Source organism: Monodelphis domestica, chromosome 1, assembly GCF_027887165.1.
Source record: "Monodelphis domestica isolate mMonDom1 chromosome 1, mMonDom1.pri, whole genome shotgun sequence".
NCBI classification, from domain to species: domain Eukaryota; kingdom Metazoa; phylum Chordata; class Mammalia; order Didelphimorphia; family Didelphidae; genus Monodelphis; species Monodelphis domestica.
In genome coordinates, this window is record NC_077227.1 from 281,610,349 (window position 1) to 281,619,261 (window position 8,913).

Consider the following 8,913-nt stretch of genomic DNA (forward strand, 5'->3'; position numbering starts at 1 on the left):
TTCACACAAACTTCCCTTGACTACAAAGAACGGTTGGAATACAAACACCGTTTTGTCTTGTTTGTCTAAAGTTCCATATTTGGGGCTTGAGGCTGGGTCTATGAATGACACTTTCCACCCCTTCCCTCCCTCCCTTCCCCCAACCACATAGTAAGCCATTCTAGGAGATACCCGGAGCCAAGGTAAAGGGTGAGAAGGGCAGAACACGGCCCCTTTGTTTCTGATCTCCAGCCACTCCAGTGCCTTGAAGGTTATCTTCCTTCTTATTTAGACTTTATTTTTTAAACCAGAACCTTCTGATGCTACACTTGACCTAGGCCGAGAAGCGATGAAAAAAACACAAACCCTTCCCGTCTGTCTTGGACTCAACGCGAGAGCTTGGCTCCAAGGCAGAAGAGCGGGAAGGGCTAAGGAAGCAATGGAGGTGGACTGGTTGGTGTGCCCGGGGTGGCACAGCTAGGAAGTGTCAGAGGTGGGTTTTGAATCCAGGACCTCCCCTCTCCAGGCCTGACGGAAGGAGATCTTCTTGTCTCAACAAGGAAGGAGAAGAGGGAGAGAAAGACTTGTAGAATGGAGGTGGGGGAAGAAGAGGAAATATTGAGAGAGAAAAAAGAAGCTGAAGATGGTTATCCATTTGAGGCCGAGATGCTCTATGGCTCCCTGCTACAGCAAGGAAAAAGAGAAGAGGAACAAGGAACCTGCAACCTTCTCACTCGTGAGGGACTGGCTGGTATGGGACCCATCCTGGGGGAAAGCGAGGACCAGGGAAGGCAAGAAAAGAGGAAATGGGGTCCTCCGTCTCAGGACGTCTAGAGCAGCAGTTCTCAACCTCCCAATTTGTAGCAATGAGAATACATGATGCATATCAGGAATTTACATTCCGAATCTTAATTGTAGCAAAATTAGTCTTGAAGTAGCCACCAAAATAACTCTTTGGTTTGGGGTCACCGCAACATGAGGAACTGTACTGCGGGGTCATGACATTAGAAAGGGTGAGAACCACTGCTCTAGAGGGATTTTGGAACTGAGATGGAGCTCTGGGTCTCCTTTAGGGTAAGCCTGGGGAAGTGTAAGGTCTGTGGACAACTTGGACAAGTCTACAGAATTAGAATTAGAAGGAATCTTGGATGCCCATCCAATCCAACCCCCTTGTTTTATGGATAAAGCCACTGAGGCAGGGAGAATTGAGGGATTTGCCCATAGAGATAGGAAATATCTGAGGTGGGATTTGAACCCAAATCCTCCTGAATTCCTACTGCAGTGCCCTCTTCTCTGTATCCTGGCTACCATAAGGATGAAGCCAAACCCCAGGACCACCCAGAATGGCTTTTTACATGTCTGCTTTTAGGGGGAAGGTCCCCTACACAATTCAACTCAAGACTGAGCAATGTAACACAGAGGACCCAGAGTTAGGAAGACTCGAGTTCAAATTCAGCCTCAGATATGTACTAGGTGTGTGATCCTGGGCAAGTTCACTTAACCACTTACCTGCCTCAGTTTCCTCAGCTGTAACACCTGATGGAATAGTATCACCTACCTCCCCAGGATTGTTGTGAGATGAAAGGAAGAAAGCGTTTATAAAGCCCTTTACAAACCTTAAAGCGCTATTTAAAAATGCTAGCTGCTGGGGGCAGCTGGGGGACTCAGTGGATTGAGAGTCAGGCCTAGAGACAAGAGATCCTAAGTTCAAATCTGGCCTCAGACACTTCCCAGCTGTGTGACCCTGGACAAGTCACTTGACCCCTATTGCCTAGCCCTTACCACTCTTCCACCTTGAAGCCAATACACAGTATTGACTCCAAGGCAGAAGGTAAGGGTTTAAAAAATAATAAAATGCTAGCTGCTGTTTTGAACAGAAAAACACCCTTTAGGGAAATAGCAAAGGTGAGTAGTTGATTGTTGTTTACTTCCCAGTGTTTTCTTTCTTTCTTATAGGAAACTTTCCCCTCTTGTGTACTCTTCAAAGCCTCTGTGAGCCCCTTAACCAGAGTCTACACTTGTCTGGTCAGAGGCAACCAGATCTGCCTGCAGCTGCTTGATGAGAAAAGAAGCCCTCCCAGAGACCTGGGGAAGCAGCTGGAGAGAGATGCTTGCCAGCTTGGGGGTGTAAATATTTATAAACCATGGTTGGTGGGAAGAGAGAGGGCAGAAGAAGGAATCAGAGGAGGTTGGACTTGGCGAATTCGAGTTGAGAAACATGGCACCCCAGATCCCTGATCTGATTCAGTAGTGGAGAAGGAGTAGATCACTGGAAAGTAGTAGGAGAGAGACAATGAGATGGCTCAGTGGAGAGTAAGACAGGCCTGGAGAGTCAGATCCCTAGGTTCAACCGTTGAACCCTAGGCAAGTCACTTAAACCCCATTGCCTGGACTTATTTATCACTCTTCTGCCTTGGAACCAATAATTGGTTGATAATAATTGCGTTGATTCTAAGATAGAAGAAGGTAAGGGTTTAAAGAAAAACAAAGGAGAGAAGAGAAGAGAAGAGAAGAGAAGAGAAGAGAAGAGAAGAGAAGAGAAGAGAAGAGAAGAGAAGAGAAGAGAAGAGAAGAGAAGAGAAGAGAAGAGAAGAGAAGAGAAGAGAAGGAGAAGGAGAAGGAGAAGGAGAAGAGAAAGAGAAGAGAAAGAGAAAAGGACTACGTACTCCTGGGCTGGGTAATAATAATTATTAATAAGAATAATAAAGCACTTTATAAATAACAGTTGTCAGGGAAGTAGCTGGATGGCTCAGTGGATTGAGAACCAGGCCTAGAGACAGGAAGTCCTAGGTTCAAATCTGGCCTCAGACACTTCCCAGCTGTGTGACCCTGGGCAAGTCACTCAACCCCCATTGCCTAGCTCTCACCTCTCTTCTGCTTTGGAAAAGACTAGAGGAAATAATTAACAATTTTAGCAAAGTTGCAGGGTTTAATATAAACCCACATAAATCATCAGCATTTCTATATATTTCCAACAAAACTCAGCAGCAGGAGTTAGAAAGAGAAACTCCATTTAAAATCACTCTAGACAATATAACATATTTAGGAATCTATCTGCCAAGACCTCTCTTCTGCCTTGGAACCAATACACAGTATTGATTCTAAGAGAGAAGATAAAAGTTTAAAAATAATAATAATGAATGAATGAATAAGCAGCAGTTGTCAGGTTTGCAAAGCACTTAAAAAATATATCATTCACAACAACTTTCTGAGGTAGGTATTAAGGGTATTACTATCCCTATTTAAAGATGAGAAAACTGGCTAGTATTATACCCATTTCATAGATGAGGCCACTAGATCGTATTATTCCTATTTGACAGATGGAGAATCTGGATAGCATTATCTCTACTGTGTATACAAAGCAACTGGAGAGTGCCTGTTGTACAAATAAGGAAACTTTTCTATTATCCCCATTTTACAGTTGAGGGAATTGACTTTTATTATCACACATGAAGAAATTAAAGAGGTCCCATAGCTAATTGTATCAGGAAGGGATTCAAACCCAGGTCTTTGTGACTCCAAGACTGTTGCTCTCAATGACATGATGCTTCCTCTGTTCCAGACCTTTACTTAGAAATTTAGAGGCAAATACCTGCCTTAGGTTCTTCTTCCCTTTGTCTAATGCTACTCTACACTATAAGTTTCCTGAAGGCAATAAGAATGCCTCTCATCAAAGCTCTTACCATGGCTAATTGAGGGCCATGTATCCTGCAGACATAGTCTCTTACCAATCTTGCTAAAGGCACAGCTAGCAAAGCTCAAGGTTAAAAAGCAGGGATTTCTTCTAACCCCTCAATGGCACCATTGATAAGAGTGCTTTTACGGTGCTTCCAGGCTTCTGGGATATCCTAACATGGAAAGTGCCCATACCCTTCATGACATTCTGGAAGCCCCTTCAGAACAGAATCCAAGCCTATCGGCAGGATAGAGCTTAAAAGGCTGATCAATTTCCAGAGTGAGGCAATGATCACTTTCTTTCTATGACCCTAATAAGACACATAAGCTGGGATCCATGACAGAAGGGAGTTCTAGGAATGAAGGTAGGTTCCCTGAAGCCGGCTCTAATTCTGCCTCCTGATAAGCTACTGACAGCAGCAAGGATTCTGTGGCATTTCTCAGCAGCTAGAAGACAAAGAAAGCCAAAGAACTAATTTCTGCAGCTTTTGTGGTAGGCAGAAGCTACAAACAGAGTTAACACCTGCGAGGCTTCTGTGTCCCTGAACAACCAGCACCCCAGTGGATGATGTTCTCCAAACGGAACTGGAACAAAAGTGAAGTCACCACAATCAGCAAATCCAGGATATTGTCCATCCAGGTCAGGCCTTGAGTGATGCAAAGCATGGGCTAATATTTCTAGGTATTACCTAGGTTTATCAACCCTACCTTCTTCTGAGGGACCTCTGCTATTATTCTCTTTAGTTTATGAAAGAGGAGGCAGCTCATGGGAGGAGGAAGTCACCTCCCCACCCCCCACCCCCAAGGTGACCTGGATCTCAGAGAACCTCTGGTTGATTGACTTACTCGCTTGCTGCTCTAGGCTCTGCTTGCCTGCTGCCTGCCCACTCTTTGCCAGCACAGCTTTAACAGATGAACATGAATAAAGGCCCATGTGGCCTTAGGAAAGCTTTGGGGGAAAGAACTGAATCCCAAGAAAGACCAGTACAGGAAACAGGGTGGGAGAGGAAAGGAGGGAAACTCAAAGCAACAGACAGAAGGAACCATCCAAGAGCCCAGATGCAAAGTGAAGGAGGCCAAAAACAAAGGAAAATGATGCATATGTGTATTGGGGGTGGGAAGGAGAGGGAGAGAGGGGACAGCAGGGAGAGGTTTTAAATATTCTGAGAAGAAAGAAAAGTTTAGAACTAAATAGTCCAAAAAGGGAAAGTGAACCAGGAGAGGAAAGAACTCAAAACAATTCCCTACCACTCCCTTGAGAAAAGCTAAAAATAAAATAATAAATGTTATGAACAACCCCATTGAATGGTTCTGCTTTGGATAGAATGAAAATGAATGAAAGACTGAAAGCTTTCCATAGTGTGAAAATAGCACTAGCAAAGCAAACTTTCTATTTACCCTTCCGTTTCATCCAGCCCTTGTGAACCAACTCCCCCTTCCCAATATTGTCCACTATTTGGGGAGGCTGACCATCACTTAGAGGCTGCTATGAGTACTGGGCCTAGAGTCAGGAACACCTAAGTTTTAAATCTAGCCTCAGACACTTCCTAGTTGTATGACCCTGAGGAAGTCACTTAACCTTTGATTGCCTGACAAAAGGATCCCCTGGAGAAGGAAGTGGGAAACCTCTCCAGTATACAGAAAACTGCACAAATAACCATGGTCCATGGTGTCATGAAGAGTCAGACACGACTGAACAACTACAAAAGAAATCTTCCTTTAAGCACTAAGTACTAGAGTGATGCTTGAAGTAGCAACTGCCTGTCATTCCGACTCTCTTATAGAAAACAACATGGAGATATTGGAATGCTACCAGAAGAAACTAATAGTGTGGCCTTTTGGGTGCTAAAGGATAGGATAACAATAGGAATATAAATTTTAGTTGCCAACGATTGAACCTATAGAAGAGGATCTTGGAGTTCATACAGTTTGATTTAATAACTAAGTTCTATATAACCAATATTTGTTAAACTCTTCTTATGCTAGACCTGTGAAAGATGGAACATTTCAATAAAGCATAAGCCTTGTATGGGACCTCAATGCCCTATGTGATCTCATAGAGTGGGACACGACTGAACAACAGTAAGAGAAATATTCCTTTAAGCACTAGATACCAGAGTGATGGTTGAAGTAGCAGCTGCCTATTAATCCTACTGTCCTATAGAAAACTCAATAGAGATATTGGAACGCTACATGCCATAAATCAACTGTAATACAAAATAATAATAGCTAACATGCATTAAGTGCTTACTGTGAGTCAGGCATTGGGTCCTCACAATAACCCTGCAAGGTAGATATTATTAGTATCCCCATTTTACAAATGAGAAAATGGAGGCAAACAAATTAAGTGACTTGCCCAGAGTCACACAGATAGTCTTATCTGAGGCCAAATTTGCACTCAGGAGGTACAAAGGATTGTGAAGTCCCCTGTCAGAACCTCGGGAGGTTGGGGAATTAGGGAAGCCTTCATGAGAAGATCATTTGAGTTGGTCTTTAAAAGATGGATAAAAAATTCAAGCAGTAGAAAGTATAGAGAATCATATTTCAGGTATAAGGGATGACATGAGCCAAATTATGGTTTTGGAGTTATGGAGTGCATAAGGGTCAGTTACTGGTCATTTGTGTAGAATACAGAGTACACGGTGGGAAGTAGAATGAAATAAATGAGGTAGAGTGGTTTGAGCTCATGGAAGGCTTTGAAATGCCATTCCAAGAAGTCTGAACTTGACCTGGTAGACAAGAAAATCCCTCTGGAGAGTTTAAATGAAAAGAGTGACATGATGGTATCTCTACATAATAAAGATAAATCTGAAAAGAGATGTTATTATTCAGTCATTTTTCAGTTATGTCCTACTCTTTGTGACTCCATTTGGGTTTTTCTTGGCAAAAATATTCAAGTGCTTTGCCTTGCCATTTCCTTCTCCATTTCATTTTACATATGAGGAAACAGGCAAATCTTGGGACAGCAAGGCGGTGCAGTGGATAGCATGCCCAGCTTGAAATCAGGAAGACCTGGGTTCAAATTCTATCCCTATCTGTGAGACTCTAGGCAAGTCACCTAAACCTGAAAATAGTGTGGAGCTAATTAGTGTCAGGGTTTCTGAGTGCCAATCCAGGGTAATCTCCTAATATACTTGATGTGATTATAACTACTACATATCACTATAAATACAGGACACTGAATTTAACTAAACTTTGAACATAATGAAGGTTGATTGAAGAAGAGGCAAGTGGTATAATGAGGAAAATACTGGATTTGGAGTCAGAATATCTGAGTTAATAACTGTACCTGTGTGACCTTAGGAAAAGGTTAACCTTGTTGCACCTCAGTTTCCTCATCTACAGACAAGAAGGGGTTGAACTAGATGATTCTAAGGATGCTTCTAACTTCCTAAGATTCCCTCTTAGAAGACCTGGGGCAAGATTTTTTCAAGAGTTTTTGCAAATAACTTCTGAACCCCTGAAATGACCTTCAGGAAATTACTAAAGCAAAATAAAGAAACATTGAGGTCTCACCAGTTGTCCTGATGAAATGTCTCCTTCTGACAGAATTTTTTTTTAACTCTTTCTTTGTCTTAGAATCCATACAAGTATTGGTTCCAAGGCCAAAGAATTGTAGTGGTGGGAAATTGGGATTAAGTGACTTTCCCATGGTCACACAGCTAGTATGTGTCTAAGATCAGATTTTAACCCAGGACCTCCCTACTCCAGGCTGACCCTCTGGCCACCCCCTGACAGGCTCTCTTGAATGGGGAGTCTTTAAGTATATGAATCCCATGTATGAAGGGCTGAGATTTACAACTTTGCCCTCTTGACTTTTGTTCCTCCTCTTGGAACCTTGCCTTAGCTCTTCTTCCCCTCCCTCTGAACTTCTTAATTTTCCATCATCATCCTCCCTTCTTCCATCTCATCTACTGAATTAAACCACACTGATAATTAAGAAGTGAGGAGATCAGATAATTTGATCACAGAATGGAAAGAATTCTGGATTTGGAGTTGGAAGATTGACTTTATGAAGTCAGAATCCCAATGTTATGAAAAAAAGTTTCTATAGAGAATTTGACTCAGTATGAAGTCTAATTCTGTTGCTAAGTAGCTATGAGACAAATAGACAAGTCACTTAATCTCTTTGATGCTCAGTTTCTTCATCTGTCAAATTGAAATTATACTTGACATGCCTATCTCATGAGGCTGTTCTGAGGAAAGCATTTTGCAGACCTGAAAAGTACTACAAGAAAAAAAAAAAGTATTATAAGAATTTGGGGCAGCTGGGTAGCACAGTGGATAGAGTGCCTGAAGTTGGGAAGACTTGGGTTCAAATCTGTGTGGACAAATCATTTAACTGTTTACTTGGCTCATCCTTCTAGAATTGTTGATAAGACAAAAAGTAAAGTTTTTTTTTTAAAGTACTGTAAGAAAACCTGAGTTGTAATAATGATTATAATCATCCTAACTTGGTACTTATAGCAATTTGCAACAGGTAATGTCATTCTCCTAGTAAATTCTATAAACATACATTAAGTACCTAATATATGCCAAGCAGCAAGGATACAAGGAAAGGCATAGTCTAGTTGATAGAGACAACATGCAAACAGCTATATACAAACAAAACACACAATTGGAGATTATTTATAGAGGAAAAGCACTAACTCATTAAGGAAGACCAACAAAAACTTCTTGCAGAAGGTGAGAATATATACTTAAGTACATATATTAAAAACAAGTTGTAGATAAAAAAGATTCATGTTTACATGCATAATCTTCCTTTTCTACTCTTAATAAATTGAAATATTCATTTTTGAAAGGTTGTTCATATTCATAAACATTTTTAAATTTTAAAAAAAGATGCAGGAGAGATTGGTGTCACAAAAACTACCAGAGATAAGAGTATCTAGGAGGAAGAAATGTTCCAAAGCACCAAAAGTTGCAGAAGATAGGAAGGAAGACTGGGAAAAAGAACTCTGGATTTAGTCTAGAAGATCATTGATGATCTTGGAGAGAACAATTTCAATAGAGAGACTGATTTGAATATAAACCAAAAGGGGTTGAAAAAGAAAGAGAAGGAGGGAGGGAGGGAGGGAGGGAGGAAGGAAGGAAGGAAGGAAAGAAGGAAGGAAGGAAGGAAAGAAGGAAGTAAGGGAGGGAGGGAGGGAGGGAGGGAGAAAGGGAGGGAAGGTGGATAAAGAGGGAGGGAAGACAGAATGAAAAAGTCAAAGAATTTTTTAATCTCTTACTACTATTGGAAGGGTTGTATCATTT

At 41.6% G+C, this 8,913-nt stretch overlaps 1 long non-coding RNA gene across 1 annotated transcript; it reads left to right on the forward strand.

The window, feature by feature from the left end:
• Positions 1 to 134: 134 nt before the first annotated feature.
• LOC130456327 (uncharacterized) lies at positions 135 to 4,950 on the forward strand. The gene is made up of 2 exons (XR_008915008.1): positions 135 to 730; positions 1,936 to 4,950. It is a non-coding gene; the product is annotated as an uncharacterized LOC130456327 (long non-coding RNA).
• The last annotated feature ends 3,963 nt before the right edge of the window (positions 4,951 to 8,913 follow it).